The sequence below is a fragment of the Gracilinanus agilis genome, chromosome 1 (assembly GCF_016433145.1).
Source record: "Gracilinanus agilis isolate LMUSP501 chromosome 1, AgileGrace, whole genome shotgun sequence".
NCBI classification, from domain to species: Eukaryota; Metazoa; Chordata; class Mammalia; order Didelphimorphia; family Didelphidae; genus Gracilinanus; species Gracilinanus agilis.
Window position 1 is genome coordinate 101,572,262 of NC_058130.1, and position 20,023 is coordinate 101,592,284.

The following is a 20,023-nucleotide window of genomic DNA, read 5'->3' on the forward strand; positions in this document are numbered from 1 at the left end:
TATATATATATGTGTGTGTGTGTGTGTGTGTGTGTGTGTGTGTGTGTGTGTATGTATACAATTGTAGCACTTTCCTCATAGGGTTGCTGTGATGATTAAATGAGGTAACACTTGTAAAGCACTTTACAATAGCTTAAAGCAGCATATAGATGCTATCTCTGAGAATAAAATAACTTGATTTTTCATGTGTATATACTCATATTAAGTCTTTGGGCTCTGAGTAACAGTTATGTGATTTCATTTTTTTCTTTCTTTTATTTAAACCCTTACCTTTTCTCTTAGAATTAATACTATGTATTGGTTCTAAGGCAGAAGAGTGGTAAGGGCTAGGCAATGGGTGTTAAGTAACTTGCACTAGGTCACACAGCTAGGAAGTGTCTGAGGCCAGATTTTTGTGATTTCTTTTTGATCAATATATGTAGATTTATAGCTATAGTTGAGTCTTTCACCTATCAGAATGGTTTAGGAAACAAAGAACATTTTGGGGTAGTCATATAAAAGGTTTTTTAGAAACTAGATCTGCAGATGAGATGTCCTACTACTACAGTCCAATTATTTCAACTTAAAAAATACCAGACTATATATATATATATATATATATATATGAAAAACCACTGAGTTCAGGGGAAAAGGCAATGGAGTAATCCTCACTGATTTCTGCCAAACACTGAGCATCTCTTAGGCACCTTTACCAGGGGTCACAACTCACAATACAGATGCTGGCCTGTTGGCTTTCCTTTCTCTGCAGAAGCTCCCCTCTGCCATATTTTTTCTGAAGCTCTTTATGTTTTTCTTCTGTTTCTTCAAGTTCATACTTATATATTTTCTAAAATTCTTTCCTAGGAAGAAAGGAATTGAGATATAATTGTCAATATCTGGTACTATGCCTTTTCCTCGACTATTCATTATTCTAGCTACTGTACAGACCATAGAGTAGGGATGCCTAGCAGTCTCTCCTATCCACCCTGATCTGCTCACCTTTTCTGGGAGAGGGCTCAAATGGCCTAAGCTAACTCCAAGGGCAAGTAAATTTTGCTCTCTTTTTATTCCCAGGGAAAAGGCTCTGGCAAACAGCCTGGTCCACTATTTCCTTGTCTGCCAATCCTATCAAAGTGGCCCAAGTCTCAAGGTTGATGGCTGATATTGCACTCTTTCCAATGTGGCATCCTTGAAATAGTTTTGTCCCTGCCTTTCTAATTCCCCCAAGAAACTCAAGCCAAGTTAACTCCTTAGCCTCTGAAGCACAGTCATTGTTTTCTAACTGCTATAGAACACAAGTGAATCTTCTTTAGGCATTTCCCTTTTCATTTCAATGATCAAAGAAATAAAATAAAAATGAAAATGCCTATATGAAAGGACCTTGTCAATAACTTAAAGAGAAGTACTCAAGGAAGGTGAGGAGGAGAAGGGTTACCATTTTAGAGGATTAATCATACCATTTTATCTTATGAAAATTTCAAGCAATCCACAATCCACAACTTGATTTGGGCATAAGCTAGTTGAGAAGCTATTTAATTTTTTTTTCTGTGAAACTTCATATGACTCCCTTTGGGTCACATTTATTCTATAAAGATGGTGCCAAAAGACACTGTATTATGTAGCTTTACAAAAGTCCTATGTGGTGGAAAGTTATTAAGTTTTTAAGATGAAGAATTATATCATTCTTCTTGCTGCAATTAGACAGGGAGAGTAGCTGCATTGTGAGAGGGCAGCAAGGCAGTGAATTTTGTCATTAGGCTTGAATAAAGAAAATAATATTTTCTCACAGTGTGATTGTCTATAAGCATCTGATAAATGGAGAGAGAGACAAGTTTCTCAGATAGCATTTCTAAACTGGTTCTTACATTGTGATGGCAGAGCATGGAAAAAGAACCAGGTAAAACCTCTGAAGGGGAGGTGTGTAGCTCTGGAAAGTCTTATTGCCTAGTGGAAGAGTTACTTGTATATCTTTTTATGTTCTCCTGTGTTGTATGTATCCTTTGAAAAATATTGTGAATTGGGCTGTGCTGCATATTGTCTGTTGTCGTATGCCCCAACTAAACAGTATTTTGGATAATTGTCCCTCTATGTTCTGAGTTGTTTTCTGATTTCTTAGGTGTACTTCTATCAGATTTTATGTCACCCTGATAACATAATTTAACCACTTTCCTTAATGAGGCAAGTCTTTTCAACATACTATGGTTATTTTATTCAGAAAGAACAGCACAAATTATATAACAGAAATATTATTTGTGAACTAAACTTTTATAACTTAAACCAAATTTCAAAAGAATCTAGTGTCTTACTCCTCTGCGCAAACTTGTACTGCATATGACACTCAGATTTGCTACTTGATCATATATCATTTTAGTATTTATTTAAATTTTTGTGTTCCTTGTTAATACAGTGACAAAGACATGTCTCTCTTGTTTCCTGAACTGCCTAGTATAATGCTGAACATATGACAGGTATTCACTATATAGTTATTAAGCTAAATTAGAAATTCATTCATTCAACAAGCATTTATTAAGAGCCTTCTATATGTGACTGAGACAGAAATAAAAAAAGAAATAATCCATTACCCTCAAGCATTTTACATTCTAATATAGGAATATATTATATACAGAGATAAAATGTACAAAATATATACAAAGTAAATACACAATAATTTGGGTACAATAAAGAAAGCCTTGTATAGGAGATAACTCTAGAACCAGTCCTTGAAGTCAACTTGGGATTCTAAGAGAGGGCCTAATATATTGAGAACATTCTATATTATTTGCATGACTTTACTGTGTCACTTATGTAGTAAAGTAATGTTACATATGGGAATAATAAATAGTCCAATTTGATCAGAATATAAAGTGTTTGAGAGGAAATAATGTGACTTAAGTATGGAAAGAGATGATAAAATCCTACTCTGGGGTGATGCTGCCACAGATAGGGCTTATTTCTAGGGATGATGGAACTATGGAAATGAAAAGTTCAAAAGAACTTACATAGAAAAATGGCCACTGAATAAGGGATTGGAATAGATAGAACACAAACATTTACTAATGGAAGAATATGCATTAGATAAAAATTGAAAGATGGGAAATCTAAAAAAAATAATTGAGGTATTTATAAATCAAATACCTGGCGAAGAAAGAACTTGATAAAGCAGTATGAGAATTACTTTATGAGATACACATTAATTTCCTTACCATGATCAAACATGTTGAGAGTAATAGCTTAAATACAATATTTCAGGAAATGATATAGGACAATTTACTGGAAACAGGGTACCTTGCTAATAGGACAAAAGCAGATCAGTAGAATTCTCAAGACACTTGAAGAAAGGAATCCCAAGTTTAACTCACCCAGAAATGTAGCTACCAATATAAAAGTGTTTTCATATCAAAGAGAGACTCTTCAAATAGCCTGAAAGAAATAATAAGCATATTTAAAAATTCACTTAAGTACTATAAGATTATTCATTGATAATGAAAAAAGAAGAAACTGAAACATATTGATTACATACAAAAATGGCATATTCCTAAAAATCTAAGCATTTTCATCCATGAGGAAATATGGACCTTGGGGAGAACTCAAGATTTACAGTCATTTCCCCTGAAATAAAATAATAATTTCTTTGAATATATACTCAAAAAACAATCATCCTAATTCAGGTATGTGTTGGACTAAATTTCTCTGATGTCCTTTCCACATCTGAAAATTAGTGATAGTGTGTAGACCAGTGGGTTCCCAAACTTTTTTGGCCTACCGCCCCCTTTCCAGAAAAAATATTATTTAGCACCCCCTGTCACATACTATCACTGCCTCCTTACAGTTATTCACCACTCCCAAATGCACCTGTGGCCATCACTGCTTCCCTGGATCGCTGTAGCACCCACCAGGGGGCGGTGGTGCCCACTTTGGGAATCACTGGTACAGACCAATGATACATGGTTAGTTAGAGTTTAATAGGGAAATATGTTGCCTAGTGAATCAAAAGATTCTAGATCCAGGTCTTTTACTATAAAACAATGAGATGTATAGATTTTCTCCACCTGTATAAGACAGTAATTCTTTTAAGTCATAGAATTGCATAAGTGACTTGTGGGGTCATGTCCAAAGCACAGATTTTCTAAAATCTTCTAACTAGCTTCCTAGGACTATGCCAATAGTTCTTTAGAGGATAATATTATCATTTTATGAATTTATTTCATTCATTCAATAAGCACTCTCCAAGTACCTATTATTTGAACACTATGGTGGTCCCTGAAGGTGATAAAAAGGTAAGACACACAGTGTCTACCCTCATGAGTCTAATATATATTTGACACTTATAGATTGGTATTATAGATGAACATTTATTCTTTGTCAGCCCTCCCTTTACCCTCTGATGGATCTCAGAATTTCAGACTTGGAACAAACCTTGGTATTTATCTAATCAACTCTATAGCTGAAAGAATGCCTGCTATAACATACCCCAAAAGTCATCATCTAGCTTCTGCTGGATGTCTTCCAACGAAGGGAAATACCATTTCTAAAGGCAGTTCATCCCATTTAATATAGTTCAAATTGTTAGGAAGCGTTCTCTGACATCAAGGTTAAATCCGACTCTTTGCAACTTCTATTCATTGCTCTTTGATTTGTTAGACTGAACAAGCCTTATTCCACTTCCACATCATAACTTTTTAAATACTTGAAAACAACAACCTCATCCTCCCAAGTTCTCTCCATGCTAGACTGACAGGAACCTGTCCCGGCAATCTAGTTATCTCGGGGGTAGGACAATTGAGCAAAAATGGAAGGAGAACAGCCAGAGACACTGTAGCTTGCAGAAAGCTGTTCTGATCTGCCATCTGCTGATTTTAATTTTTTATTTATATCATTTTTCTCAAGATTACATCAACATTGGCATGAATTCCATTCCCACCATACATATTATCTTGGAGACAATGTGTTAGGTGTGTTTGACATATAGTGGTAGAAAAGTACAGGCTTTTTTTTATGGGAAACAATTTCTCCATATTTCATTTATTGTTCTTTTATGTTAAAGTACTATACCGAATTGGGTCTGGGAGGGGGAAAACCTGGAGACTGCTCTGGCCTGCCTTTGGAGGCATTTGTGTATGGAAATTTAAGTCAGAGTTTTAAAATCTTTAACATTAACTCACTATATGCTGGTTTGTTGTGAAGTGACTTCAGTGGAAGTTTCTGTATTATAACATAAATGTGGGGTTTACGCAGGAGTTTGTGAGAGGTCAAAACTATCAATAAGCACATGAGAAAGTGTTCTCAATCTCTAATAATTAGAGAAATGCAAAGCAAAACAACTCTGAGGTATCACCTCACACCTAGCAGATTGACTAAAATGATAGTAGGTGAGACTAATGAATGCTGGAGGGGATGTGGCAAAATTGGGGCATTAATGCATTGCTGGTGGAGTTGTGAACTGATCCAACCATTCTGGCTGGCAATTTGGAACTATACCCAAAGAGCTCTAAAAGACTGCCTGCCCTTCGATCCAGCCATAGCATTGCTGGCTTTGTACCCCAAAGAGATCATAGATAAAAAGACTTGTACGAAAATATTTATAGTTGTGCTTTTTCTGGTGGCAAAAAACTGGAAAAGGAGGGCATGTCCTTCAATTGGGGAATGGCTGAACAAATTGTGGTATATGCTGGTGACAGAATACTCTTGTGCTCAATGGAATAATAAACTGGAGGAATTTCATGTGAACTGGAAAGACCTCCAGGAATTGATGCAGAGTGAAAGGAGCAGAGCCAGAAGAACATTGTACAGAGAGACTGATCCACTGTGGTAAAATTGAATGTAATGGACTTCTGCACTAGCAGTAATGCATTGACTCAGGATAATCTGGGACTTGTGGAAAGGAACACTACCCACATTCAGAAGTACAGGAGTGGAAACACAGAAGAAAAACAACTGCTTGAACACATGGGTTGATGTGGACATGATTGGGGATGTAGACTCGAAAGGACCACACCAATGCAACTATCAATAACATGTAAATAAGGCTTAATTGATGACACATGTTAAAACCAGTGGAAATGCGCATTGGCTATGGGGGGAATGAAGAGGAGGTGAAGGGGAAAGTAAAAACATGAATCATGTAACCATGGAAAGTTCTTCTAAAAAAATAAAATATTTAAGTAAAAAAATACCAAAGGACTATCTCCTCCTTACAGAACCTGTATCTCTCTTAATGTAGCATAAGATACACAGCTTTTTTTGGTTACTACATCACATTACTGATTCATATTTAATTTGCAGTCCACTAAAACCCTCTGAAATTTTTAGATAATCTGCTGTCTAATCCTGTCTTTCCTATCCAATACTTATGACATTGACTTTTGAACCAATTTAAAACTGGTTTATTCTTATTGAATATATTCTTATTGAATTGTATCTTGTTAGATTCAGTGCAATGATCAATTTCATGCCAATTCATATCAAACCTATATATATATAGCAGTACTCCCATAACTCTTTCCTTTATCTCCCAGTGGAGAGAACAAAGTTTTTCACTTTTGATATGAAAAAAATGGACACTAAGATAGAGAACAAATCCATTCTTGAAAATAACACATTCTTTAAGTCACTCCAATTCCTTCAGTTCTGGATTGATTTTTATTAATTTTTTTGGAAAGTTATAATGTCATGGAATAGAAACTTGAATAATTTAGTCTCAGATAAGGGATACCTTTCTGCCCAGTTAGTTTTTCAGAATATATTTTCCAATTTAAAAATGCATATTTTAGGGTCACTAGGTGGCTCAGTGAATAGAGTACCAGGCTTAGACACAGAAGGATATACTAGGTTCAAATATGACCTCAGATACTTCCTAGCTACATGACCTTGGGCAAGTCACTTAACTCCAATTGCCTAGCCTTTACTACTTTTCTGTTTTGGAAATGGTACTTAGTATTGATTCTAAAAGAGAAAGTAAAGGTTTAAAAATGTATATTTTAGTTCATTAGGAAAAGAAAAGTCTTCTATTTTGTCCAATCTTCATCTTTTTGGTTTCTTTCCTCTTGTATATTCCCTCTTCATAAAATCTTGCTGTACCTCTAATATTACTTTTAGAAAAGTTACTAATGCTTTAAAAAACCTTATAATTTCATAGAATATATGGATTGGAAGGAAACTTAAAATCATATAGTTGAAAATTATTAACCTGTTGTCCATGAACACTAAAATATTTTGATAACTATATTTTAATGTAATCAAAATCTTTAAAAATTACCTGTTTTTTTAACCCTTGTACTTTGGTGTATTGGCTCCTAGGTGGAAGATTGGTAAGGGTGGGCAATGGGGGTCAAGTGACTTGCCCAGGATCACAAAGCTGGGAAGTGGCTGAGGCCGGGTTTGAACCTAGGACCTCCTGTCTCTAGGCCTGACTCTCACTCCACTGAGCTACCCAGCTGCCCCTAAAAATTACATATTTTTAATATGCATTTAGAAACATTATTCTGAGAATTCCTTTGTTTTCACCAGATTGCCAAAGGGGTCTATGACACAAAAAGGCTGAGCCCCTGATCTTTTGTAATAGTCCCCCTATGAGACAATATCTGTTGGTGGTTACAAAGAGAGTTAAAGGGATACAGATTTTGTTGTTGTTCAGTAATTATTTAGACTGATCTGACTCTTCCTGACCCTGTAGACTCTATCATACTAATTTTATCCATGTGGTTTTCTGGAGAAATTGCTGAGTGGTTTGCCACTTCCTTCTCCAGTGGATTAAGGTAGAGATTAAGTGACTTACCCAGGGTCATACAGCTAGTAATTTTCTGAGGCCATATTTGAACTCATGTCTTCTTGACTCCAGGCCCTATGTTGTATCCACTTAGCCATCTAGCTGCTTCCTAAGCCAGATTAGAACACAGGTTTGCTTGTTTCCCCTACAAGGTTGCTTTAGTATGCTATCCTAACTATGCACTTATTTGTCTTTCTGAATAATTCAGACTTCAACAAGAATTTCTTTTGTGTCTGAATCAACTTTCTAGATTTATTTGACTAACTTCTTGATTATATACATTTTGCTTTATACAAACTGTTAAATACAGTTTGATTACATCAAAACCTGGTTAGAAGGTGAAAAATTTAGTTGCTCATCTGGCTGTTTTCTTGACAGCATGCAAATCATCTGGATTGACTGAATGTTTCCACAAAACTTGCCAGTTGTTTATATGATACATAACCATAGCTTCTCTACTGTCAAGACTATGCCTTGCTAGATAGTTGTATAGGATAAGAACATGTATTAAATTATTTATTTCAGATGTAATAAACCTTTTTAATGCCACCTGGATGTAAGGGGAGGATGAGGGGAATGGGTCAGTAAAGTCATTAGGAGGACAGTAAGTGTGTAAGGGCAAACATTTCCAAGGATCTTTGCGTTTCCAATATCTTTGCCCTTTAATCTGGTTATGATTTTTTTTCAAGTCTGGGACAGAAAAAAGATGATCATTTGGACTTTATTTTGGCTTTTCTACTTCTGAATAGCTGGAGTAGAAGGACACCCCAGTAGTGATGCTTCAACAATTGATAGAGGTAGAATAAACAAGAACTAGAGTTGCTTGTGGTTAATTCTGGAGAAACCTGAAATTGTTCAAGATATGGAGCCCTCCCTACCATATGGAGACCTAGAGTACTTCAAACACAAACCAGGCAGGAATAGGAAGAGTGGAAGTAATATAGACTAGATCAGAGTTAAGAAAGATAAGATGCGTGCCATGAACCAGAAATGTAAAAGGGCCAAGTGAGATCAACTCCTCTTTTAGTTCCCTATCTCTACCCCCATCTAACATATTTCTTCAGAGAGGTTGTCCAGAATGTGGCTGCTACACATGCTATGGCTTCTTGGAGCTACAACTGAGAGTTGAATGCCAGGTGTAAACCCAAGGTAGATGAGCACTACTAAAAGGGGCTTGGCAAGCTCTTACATCAGAGGTACTAGTCCTCCTTGAACACTTATGCAACCCCCCTATCCAATTTATAAACTATTTAATGTCCCCTCCCCTCTGGAAGTAGAAAGTAGGTTACTAATGTATAGCTAGAGCTCCATCTGGTTAGCATTTGGGAAGAGTTTGTGCTTCTATACTAACTACCCTTTCACATAGTCACTGACTTGATGGCTCAAGAATAGTTATACTTGTCAGTCAAATTATATAGAGTATTCCCTCTAAACACAACCATATGCACTTCTAACATTCTTGCCACCTGTCACTTAGGAAACAATGACTGATTTCGTAAACAGAAATTTTAGACACATAATTCAAGATTTTAGAACCCATATCAGAAATTGTTACAAATGTGGAGCCCTCTCTGGAAGTATAAATTGCCCAGAGAATAAGTATTCTCAGGAAGATGCCTCATATTAATACAAAATTATTGATAATAGTTTTAGAAGAAAAGGACTCTTCCAATTTGTCTCAACCCCATTCAACTCATCTATTTATTTAGAAAGGGGGAATTAAGATAGTATTAATGTTTTTTTCTGAGCTAAAATGATTTTGCTTTCAAAATCTATATAGTGGAAAGAATAATGGAATTGGATGCTGAAGACTCAAGTTCAGTATCCTAGCTCTACTACATTACTAGTTTTATGGAGAAATAATTTTCTTAAATGACTGGCCCTGCTTTCTCCTTTGTGAAATGAGGGAGTTAGACTGAGTGATGTCCAGCCCCCTTCAAGCTTTATCTTTCTTTGATTCTTTGATTGTATGAAATTATTTCTGAAAAACCTTATTAAATGATTCAAAACTATTCATTATAATGAGAAGATGTGTTCAAAAATAACTAACATTTCCTGTCAATCCTATGGTGATAATGCTACCAATTACCCCTTCAAGGTGACTTTTAATTTTTTAAATCAATATTTCACTCAGTAAAAATGTTATGGAATAAGACATGGTTATTAGCATAAACAAATTATTTCAGAAATGCAATCCAGTGTACACAATCTTTGCAGGCGGTCATCAATCTTTTATTTTAGGGAGAATGTTTATTTGGTTTAACCAACCACAAAGCACAAAGCTGTTCCCAGATCAATCAACATATGAAGACATCAATTAATATCCTACATCAGCTGGGAACAAGACACCATCCTAGGACTCAGAGAAGATAGAGTTCTTGCTCTCAAGGAATTTATAATTTGGAGAGGGGGAAAGGCAATCAACATTCACTTGGCCTGGTGACCAGGCTGAGGAAGGCAGATGTCTGGGTAATTGTGGGGCATCTGTGCTCCTCAGCCCAACTGTGCGCAGATGGGACTAGTGCTTCTAGTCTCCAGGGTGCATCAAAGCATTTCCTCTCATATTTGAGTTCTTTAGTCAGATTCCACCTGCCAGCTGACAGTTGGGGCATAAGGACCGATATGGACACTGGTTTTTGAAACGGCAATCTTCAAGAACCAGTACTGTGCTTGTAGTCCCTACCTGTCTGGCAGACCGCCTCTCAGTGGGGAAGTGGACATGTGAAAAAGCTTAGTCCTCTATCTCTGTTAAGTGCCTCTGAAATAGTCATAAGATTTGGAAAATCATACTATGCCTATTAGCAATAATGTAGGGTTAGAAGCAGTGAATGCTAGTGGTAGAACTTGAATTGGGCAACTATCTTTTCTCTGTTTAGTACAATTCCTGGTACACAGTGAATACTTAATAAATGTTTGTTGACTGACTGAATTTGACCTATATTTGCTTACCTTTGTGCCTTTTTCTAGGCTTCTGCTCATTCTTGGAAAAGCAGTCCCTCTTCATACTTTGCCTTTCAAAATTCCCAGATTTCTTCAAGGTTTAGCCCTTGACATCTCCTTTGGGAAGCCCTTTCTTATGTCCTCTGCTGTTCTGCAGTTTAACTCAAACATTTCTTGCATTTATTTGCCTGAGTACCTATGTAAACCCTCCTTAGAGCACTAAACTCTTCAATGGAACATAACCCTCATTATACAACAGCAGGGACTGTTTGTATTTTTAACACAACAGATTTCCCTAGAGCAAGAACTAACAAATGTTTAATTGAATGAAATGGAATCTCTTTGAGGAAAGGCTAAAATATTTCACAATGTCACCAATAGTTTATAGCATGCACATTTTCCTATCACTCTATTGAATTTTGTCTTTTAAAAAATTACCAATTTAATGGATATTGAGTGGAATCTCAAAGATGGCTTAATGTTCATTTCTTTGATGACTAGTGATATTGAGAGTCACATAGTTTAGGATCATTTTTTTCTTCTAAGAACAATCAATTTATATGCTTAGATCACTGATCTATTGGAGAAGGCTTCTTCCTCTTTTAATTTTGGTTAATACCTTGTAAAATTGGGATGTCAGACCTTTGTTAGAAAGCCCATTTTCCAACAATTTATTTTCTTCATATTCTGGAAATATTTATTTTTCCTTTGGCAACAGAAGTCATTTTTATTTTTACATAATCAAATTCATTGACAATTATCTTTCATTATTTCATGTTACATATTAATAATCCTTAGTAATTAGAAAGTCTTATTAATCTATTACTTAGGGGAAATTATGATATAAAAACAAGCTATATGATGAAATGCTTTTCAAAATTTATTCCCACCTCACATTTCCTTTCCTCTAATTTTGTCTTCTTTATATAAATATACATATATTTATACATATGACTATATGTATATGTAGGTATACATAGAGGAAAGGGAACATGAAATGGAAATAAATTTTAAAAAATGCACACACACAGATATAGAAAGAAGCAGCCAGTAGACCAGTGGATAGGAGACTTGGGCAAGTCAGGAAGACCTGAGTTCAAATTCTGTGTTAGATGCCTGCCACTTGTATGACCTTGGGAAAGTTTTTTAACCTGTATTTGCCTCAGTTTCCTCTTCTATAAAATGGAGATAATAATAGCACTGAATTGAGGAGCAAATGAAATAGTATTTATAAAGTTCTTAGGACAAAGCCTACTACATAACAGGTACTTAATGTGTCCTTCCTTCCTATCAAAAATGGTCATATAATTGGGTCATTTTGGATGTAATGTGGTATATGGTGTTAGATGGGGACCTTTTTTCTCCAAATTCAGGAATTTGGGGGGATTTAAAGAGGATTGACTAGGGAAGATCAAGGACTATATATGGGGAAGAGAAGTCTGAATAATATGAAAGAACCTGAGAAAAAGTTGGAGGGAAATCATCTTTAAGTATAGCTTCTATATCTGACATCCAAGACTAGAAACTGAATTTGGGGAGAAAAAGTGGGAGAGCCTAAGGGAAAACTGAAGGAGAGTTAATATTTTCTACTTGCTGTAGGAGAGGAAGAAAGCCAATAGTAAACATTTTATGGATCTACAATGTGCTAGGCACTGTGCTAAGCACAGTGGGGATACAATACAAAAATAGTGGTGGAGGTTGTTGGCAGATTATTTATATGGTGGAGAAGTTCTTCACTGCATCAGAGGAAAGTCTGTGAGTCATTTTGTGTCTCTGCCAGGAGAGCATGGAGGTGGTGGGAGATGGAGGTAAAGTATGTTGGTAGGGTTGCTGCAGTTGAATAATCTCTTTTAGATAAACCTTTTTACATAGTATTTTCCATGTCTTGTAGATTCATTTGCAATTACTCAATTTCTGACCCTTCGTACTTTTTTTTAAGATGGTTAAAAGTTAATGTGAACTCAAGACAGTGACTAATCTGCCACCTTGTTGGTCACCTGACCCAGAAACCTGGATTGCAATTTCAAGGTACTTTCAAGGTACTCCAGGTAGTTCGAGTCCTTCACCAAAGGGCTATATGATGGATTGATGTGGACGGTGTCCTAAGGCTCTCTGAATCTCTGGCCACCCCTATCCAGGTTGTCTATCTATATTTTAAAATACTCTATACCAGGGATTCTGAACCTGAGATTCATGAACTTTCTCTTTTTAATATTTAGGTAATTGTATTTCAATATAATTGATTTCCTTTGTAATCTTATGTGTTATGCATATAAAAACATTTTTTAGGTCAGGGGAAAGGAGGGACTTGTAAGCTTTACTAAGCTGCTAAAAGGGTCCCATCACATACACATATAAACACACACACACATTAAGAACCTTAAGCTAGACATGTTCATTGAGGAGTCATAGGTTCATAAATTTGCAATCGAAAGGGGTCCAGGAGGTCATCTAATCTAGCTGCTTAATTTTACAGATGAAGAAACTGAGATTCAGAGAGGTTGTAATTTAACAAAGGACACCAAGAGAATAAATGAGTGGAGTATTAAATCAGAGTGGGGTATTAAATCTAGATCCCATGATTCCAGGATATGATAATCTTTCCCTGATACTGTCCTGGCTCTCAGAAATTGCTGTTGAATCAGTGTATTCAGTGTGGAGCAGCCAAACAAATATTAGATTTGGAAGTCAAAGGAGCTGGGGTTTAATTCTAATTCTACCATTTTACTTCTTTGTGACCCTAGGTGGGTCACTTAACATCTCTAGGCCTCAGTTTCCTTATCATTAAAACCTGTGGGTTGAACTGGATAACCTTGAATGTTTCTTCCAGCATTTAGTCTAAGCTTCTTTCCCTTTTTAGTTTCAGACATTCCTTCATAGCTCTCTTAGTCCATCTCAACCTCAGATTGCTCACCAGAGAAGTATAAAGTCTTGCTGCTCTGGAGAGCATTGCAACCTTTTCCTCTTTTAGGAAAACCAAACCTTTTCCTCTTTTAGGAAAACCTGTATCTTGCCTACAAATAGCTATTCTTTGGCACAGACATGAAGAAGTTAGTCTAGAAGAGGGAGTGGTGGTCTCTCGATTGAGGGTTTCCCTCAGTTTGAGGTCCTTTGACCACTATATGATTTTAACCCTTTCCTCTAGCATCACACAGGAGAATTTCTCAAAGACATGGGTTAATAGTCAGTATATACACATCCAGATACATCAAGGATGAAATCATAGCTCAGAAATATAGTTGTATATGTAGTCTTTTATGTAATATGGTCAAATGATAAGCAATTATTCCTGTCCCGTTTCTTTGGGTAAAATCATACCCATGAAATAGTCTTATATACGTACAGTAAGTTTAGTAATGGGATCAAATTATAAACTCTTAGTTATTTCTTCCAATTTCCAAGGTCACAAATGAACTTCATTATATTCTAATCTTTCATCCTATCCCAACCCTGGAGAAGCTTGAGGCTCTATGGAACCTGGCCCCTTGGGTTCACACTTCGAAATCTAGCTTTTTAAAGAAAAAAACTACATAACTAAATGGACCATATTGTCAGTGGTTGAGGTTAGCAAAAGACGAATTGCTTTGAGCTGTACACTCATGTATAGCTGTGAGTTGCCAGTTATTCCCTGAGCCTATTGAAGGATGTCAGGATTGCTCATGGTTTTTTTGGAAGTAGGCAGCTGGCCTTGGCAAGATCAAAGAAGCAGTACAACTGGGGAGCTGGTATCTGTTTTGAGTTCTTGAGTGCTGTGAGCTGGTGCAGAGGACGAAGAATGATACCATGTGGAGCTTGAGGAAAGTACATAGAAAGTGATTGCTTAGAAGAGAGAATGTGATGAAAGTAGAGGAACTAGAGAGAGGGAGAGAGAGTGGAAAGAGTGTGCAGAGATCAACTCTGTGTGTTGTCTCAATCCCAGGGACCTAAAGTCAGAGATGGAATTAAGTGTCTCTACTAAAGCAATCCTACACCAATTCAAAAGAGCAGTGTCAGGATGGGGATATCAAATTTGGCCTCATTTCTTCTTACCTATGTTGTTTGGGAAGATAGTGGAATAAACAAAAGGGAGAAGGAGATCTAGTACACAGGGCATGCATGGTTATGAGTAATAATTTGATATTTTCTATTTTAAAATGAGCACACATGACTTGGCAACGACCATTCCTCTTTTCAAAGTCTTCCTAAAATATACTCTCTTTGCTTGAAATTGGAAATGTCTCAGAAAATGCAAGCTATATGGTCATCATAAGAATTATCTAAATATAAGATCATATGTTTAAAGCAGGAAGGGCTTTTAAAGATCATCCAGTCCAGTCCTCTCATATAAGTGAGGAAATGGAGGTCCAGAGGAGTTATATGACTTGCTCAAGGTCACAGGTAGAAAGTGGCAAGAGCAAGAATCCTTTATCTTTATTCCAAATCCATTATTCTTTCCACAGCACTACCTATGTCTATCAATAACCTGTGATCCCTGTGGGTCGTTTCTGGACAGATTTGAAAACCTTTAAGAGAAAGTCTGAATAGGGGTCATGGGATTTATTAAATATATTGTAAAGAACAGTTGGCACAGAGAAGGTTTGGAATTTTGGAAAAGCAACCTTGAGTGACAGGAGTGGTGATTGGAAGGAGAAGCAGAGGCCTGTGGGAGAAAAGAACCTGGGAGAAGGTCTTTGTCTCAGGACTCTGAAGGGGACAGAGGACTTTTATCCAACCTCTCGAGTCTATCAAGACTACCTGAGGGTTTCCCTGGATTTCTATTTCCATGAAGACTTATTTGGTTTCCTGCTCCTTAACTATACAATCAAGGAAGAATTTAGACATCTGCCAGCAGCTAAAAGGGGTCTGTGGACCCAATCAGCTTGCTGGGCCAACCCCAAAGAATCGCTGTCTGTCCTGTGCCAATTTAAGAGAGACCATCATAAACCTTCTGCCTGTAGTTTAGTTTAGCTAGCAGATAGAGGAGAGGGGGTGAAACCTCTTGGCCAAGGCTAGACGGCTTGGCCAGGCACAAAAGACCTTACTTATTGTGTGACAGGACAGGGCCACCTAACCCCCACTCTCCTCACCCGTCCTTGATACTTCCATATAATAAACTAATTTCATTATTGAATTAGCAGTCAGATAGAGCTCCTTTGGGGACACAGTGGCAATAGAGGGAAGAAGAGGGTATTAGACCATCTAGGATCTTCGCAAAGCCCAAGACTGCCAGTCATTCATTCTTTCCTGACAGGGTTGGGTTCAGTAAGGGTTTCTTGGGGTCCAGGCAAATAAGTTAAATCCTGGAGAACAGTTAATACCCAAACCCAAAGAGACCCCTTACTGGACACTGACTCTGTCCATCTCTGTTCACTACACCAGTCACAGAGAAAACCTCTGGATACCCTCTAAGTAAAAGTGAAGAGTTCCCTAGATAGGCTTATTACACTCACAAGCCTGTCCATCCAAATAACATCTTTGGGGACTCCCATAAATTATCTTTATAATACCTTTGTAACATTTTTGGGCAGGGGGAATAATTCTTTATTTCTTCTACCAAGAAGAGAAACATCAGAGAATTAATAACGGTTTCCTTTTTGCCTACCTACTGATAACTGGGATTTCCTCTGTAACATTAAAAGAAAACTTTTAAATTGGCCTTCAAGATAAATTGATATACTATTCCTTTGGAGTATTTTTCCTGATTTTCAGTGAATTAATTACTCTATATTACTGGTAGTTTCTAGTGAACTGGTAAATATTTTTTCAGGTCTAGTTTCAGGGCTATATTGATCCATTTTTATGACAGAGCCATTCAAAATTTGTATAATTGCAGGAGACCATACTTAGAAACTATTCTTGGCCGTCACTGTAACATTCTCCTCAATTCATCTCTTTATGCCAAGGCTCCTCCTCACTGCTATCGTTCTCCATTGTTTGCACTCTCTATTTCTGTAAGGGCCATATAGATGGGGAATGGAAGCATTTTTAGAGATCCTTACTTAAATGAGTTTAAGGATGGTGCCAGATGGTCTACCACAATAAAGAACCATTCCACCCTCCTATTCCAACACCCTCAATACTCTTTCCTTCTAAGCCATCTATATTTTATATGATATCCTTTGATAAAATATAAACATTACCAAAACGTTTGTGAATTCTGGGTTTTTATGTATTTGCTATTTTCCTCCTCTCCATTCTGTAACTGGCAGAGATAGTAAATGAAATTCCTGCAGTCGGGAAAAAGAAATCCAATTATTTTGCAGCTTGTAGCTGGCAGATAGGCAGAAGCCCTATTTAGGTCAAATCACATTCTTTTAAGGGGTATTAGAAGAATGCATTTTTTAACTCCTGTTGGAAAAATATATCCATCTGTACGGTTTTAAAATATATGACTCTCCATTGCCATGTTGCTTCTGTTTTAATGATTGTCAGTCCATGACAGTTAAAAATCAAATAAAATGCAAATGTTTCAGTTTTGAGATGAGCGTAAGATGCATAACAGGGGAATGAGCCCTTACCATTCATAAAGGGTCTTTTTTCCTTTTAGGTACTCTCTTCTCTATGATGGCTCTCTGATTGCACCTCCTGCCAACAGCTAGTAGCATCTCTTCATAATCTAGTATTTAACTACTTCATGATATTTGCATTTACTAATTTGATATTTATATTGCATAGATTTTATATATACTTAATATCTCCTCCATTGGAATGTAAACTCACTGAAAGCAGGGATTGTTTCACTCTTCGTAAATAATGTGCCTGACATATAGGAGACCCAATAAATATTTGCTGATTGATAAAAGTAGACTTCTGCAAATTCTGCTGTTAGAAAGTGAGCATAATGTGAACAAGGAAGTGTCTGAGATAAAGGAACAGGTTGAAAGATGTTATAAAAATAGAAATGATAGGAACTGGCAACTGATTAGGAATTTAGAATGATTGAGAGTAAAGAGGTGAAGGTGACATAGAAGTTATGCATCTGAGTGAATGGAAGGATGACAGCACTCTCAACAGAAATAGGTGAGGTCAGAAGAGGGCTAGTTTGGGAGGAAAGATAATGGACTGAGGTCGGTGGTGTAGATCACAACCCATTCAGTCCTATTTTATCTTCTATACTCACTCTACCCAAGAGTTGGATCCTAGAGTTTGTGAAGGAGAGTAGAGTGCTAGAAGACTGGAAACATAGGATGTATCTTTCCCAAGATAAAAAGGGCTTTAAAAACCAAACAGAAGATTTTCTATTGATCTAGGATGGAATGGGGAGTTATTGGGGTTTATAGAATAAGGTGACATATTATATGTACATACATATCGAGTTTGAATATTTGTATGTACACACACATCCATAGAGACATACGTGTGTATAAATATACATATACACACATACACAGTACATTATTCAAATGGGAGTTTTAGAAAACAGCCCCTTGGTCGTGAATAAAAATATCCAAGCTAGACAATGTAGACAGAGAGGAGAGGTTGAATGAAGACAGAGACCTGGGGGAAATCTTAGTAGGGCTGCAGAAAGGTGATAAACCAACAAAAGAAACCAATCAGAAGTGGCCAGGCAGGTGGAAGGAGAACGAGCAAGGAGCAGTGTCATTGCAATCAAGAGATGACCATATTAAAAAGGAGGATCACTGGTGTCAAACTGGACAGAAGAGTCAAGATGGATAGTGACTGAGAAAAGCACACTCTCTTTGGTCGTTAAGCATCACTGCTGATCTTGGAGAGAGTACTTTCAGTAGAGTGGGATAGGAAGCCAGATTATAAGCAAGGGAAAAGTAAGGAAATGCTTTCATATTCATAGTAAACGTATCAGATCTGACAACTCAAAAACATGTATCAGAGTTCAACAGTACTTGATTGATTATCTTGTCATCATTCCCTCTCCCTACTAATCACCACTATCATTACTACTAAGGAGAAGAGGTGATGCAGTAAGTAATCCTCTGATCTGGGAGACAGATAGACCTGGTTCTGATCTGACCCTTGACAATTACTAGTTGTGTGAGCCTAGGCAAGTCACTTAGCCTTTGTTTGCTTTGGTTTCCTCAACCATAAAATGGGGATAATAACACCACCTACCTTATAGGGTTATTCTGAGGATCAATAGAGGTAATATTTGTAAAGCATTTAGCACAATACTTGACATACAGTAGGCAGGAATGGAATAAATGCTTATTTTCCTCTCCCCTTATCTTATTATTAGTATTATGTTGGCATTGTTCTTTGGTAACTCCACTGGAAGTTAATATGTGTTGCAGGTGCAGTTTTAACCTGAATTTTCCTGACTCAAAGTCTAGCCTGATTCCACTATGCCAGCACTAGGTGACCTCTATATTTAATGACAGAAAAAGGCACCTCCCATTTCAACAGCTGTTACAGGTTTGCAAAGCACTTTCCTTACAACCTTATAACCAGTCTGTGAAGTTGCTACTGGAAGTATTATTATTCCTTTTTCACATATTAGCAAATTGAGCTTCAGAAAAATGATGTGACTTTACCAGGGTCATATAACTAATACATTTCAGAGCTTAGATGAATTTTAATATTGGCATCTCCTAGATTTAGTTTTATTTTCTACAGCGATGATGCTGACTTAGTTCCTAAATATATAAAGAATAACTACAATGATATTTCAGAAGTGATACCTATCCCTGGCAACTTACTGAAATTTATTCTGGATATAGTTTATCAATCTTATGTTTAATTCTATTGCATTCCACACCAACTATTTCAGATGCATAATGCCACTCGAATAAGGTATAACATTGCAAAATGGTTTTTCTCTAAATATTTCCTAGATTGCTTTGGGAGACACCTTTCCCAAATGGGATTTCCATAGGTGAAAGGAACCTGATGATGAGTAATCAGAAGCAGTGCCAACTGAGAGGAAGCTGGAGCTAGGCAGGATCTAGAATGCTTAAAAGGCAGAAGATCACCAGAAAGGGAACAGAAACTGGACTGTGGGACAAATCTGTGAAAAAGAAACTATTAGTCAATTAATAAACATTTATTAAGCACCTACTATGTGCCAGGCATTGTGCTAAGTACTAGAACTAGAAAGCAAGAGTCTTCAGATGGGAATTATTAGAACCGACCAAGGAATGCGGATTTTGAAAGGTCAAAAAGAAAGAAAGAAAGAAAGAAAGAAAGAAAGAAAGAAAGAAAGAAAGAAAGAAAGAAAGAAAGAAAGAAAGAAAGAAGATCAATTGGCATATGCCTGACACTTTCAAAGCACCCATAGTAAATTCTGGCAATGAACCTTATTCAGCTTAGTTTCCATTGTGGCATTTTCTTAAAGGGAAAAAACAACTATATGCTTTTGAAATTTCTTGAGTTCTTGCCAAAGAAAGC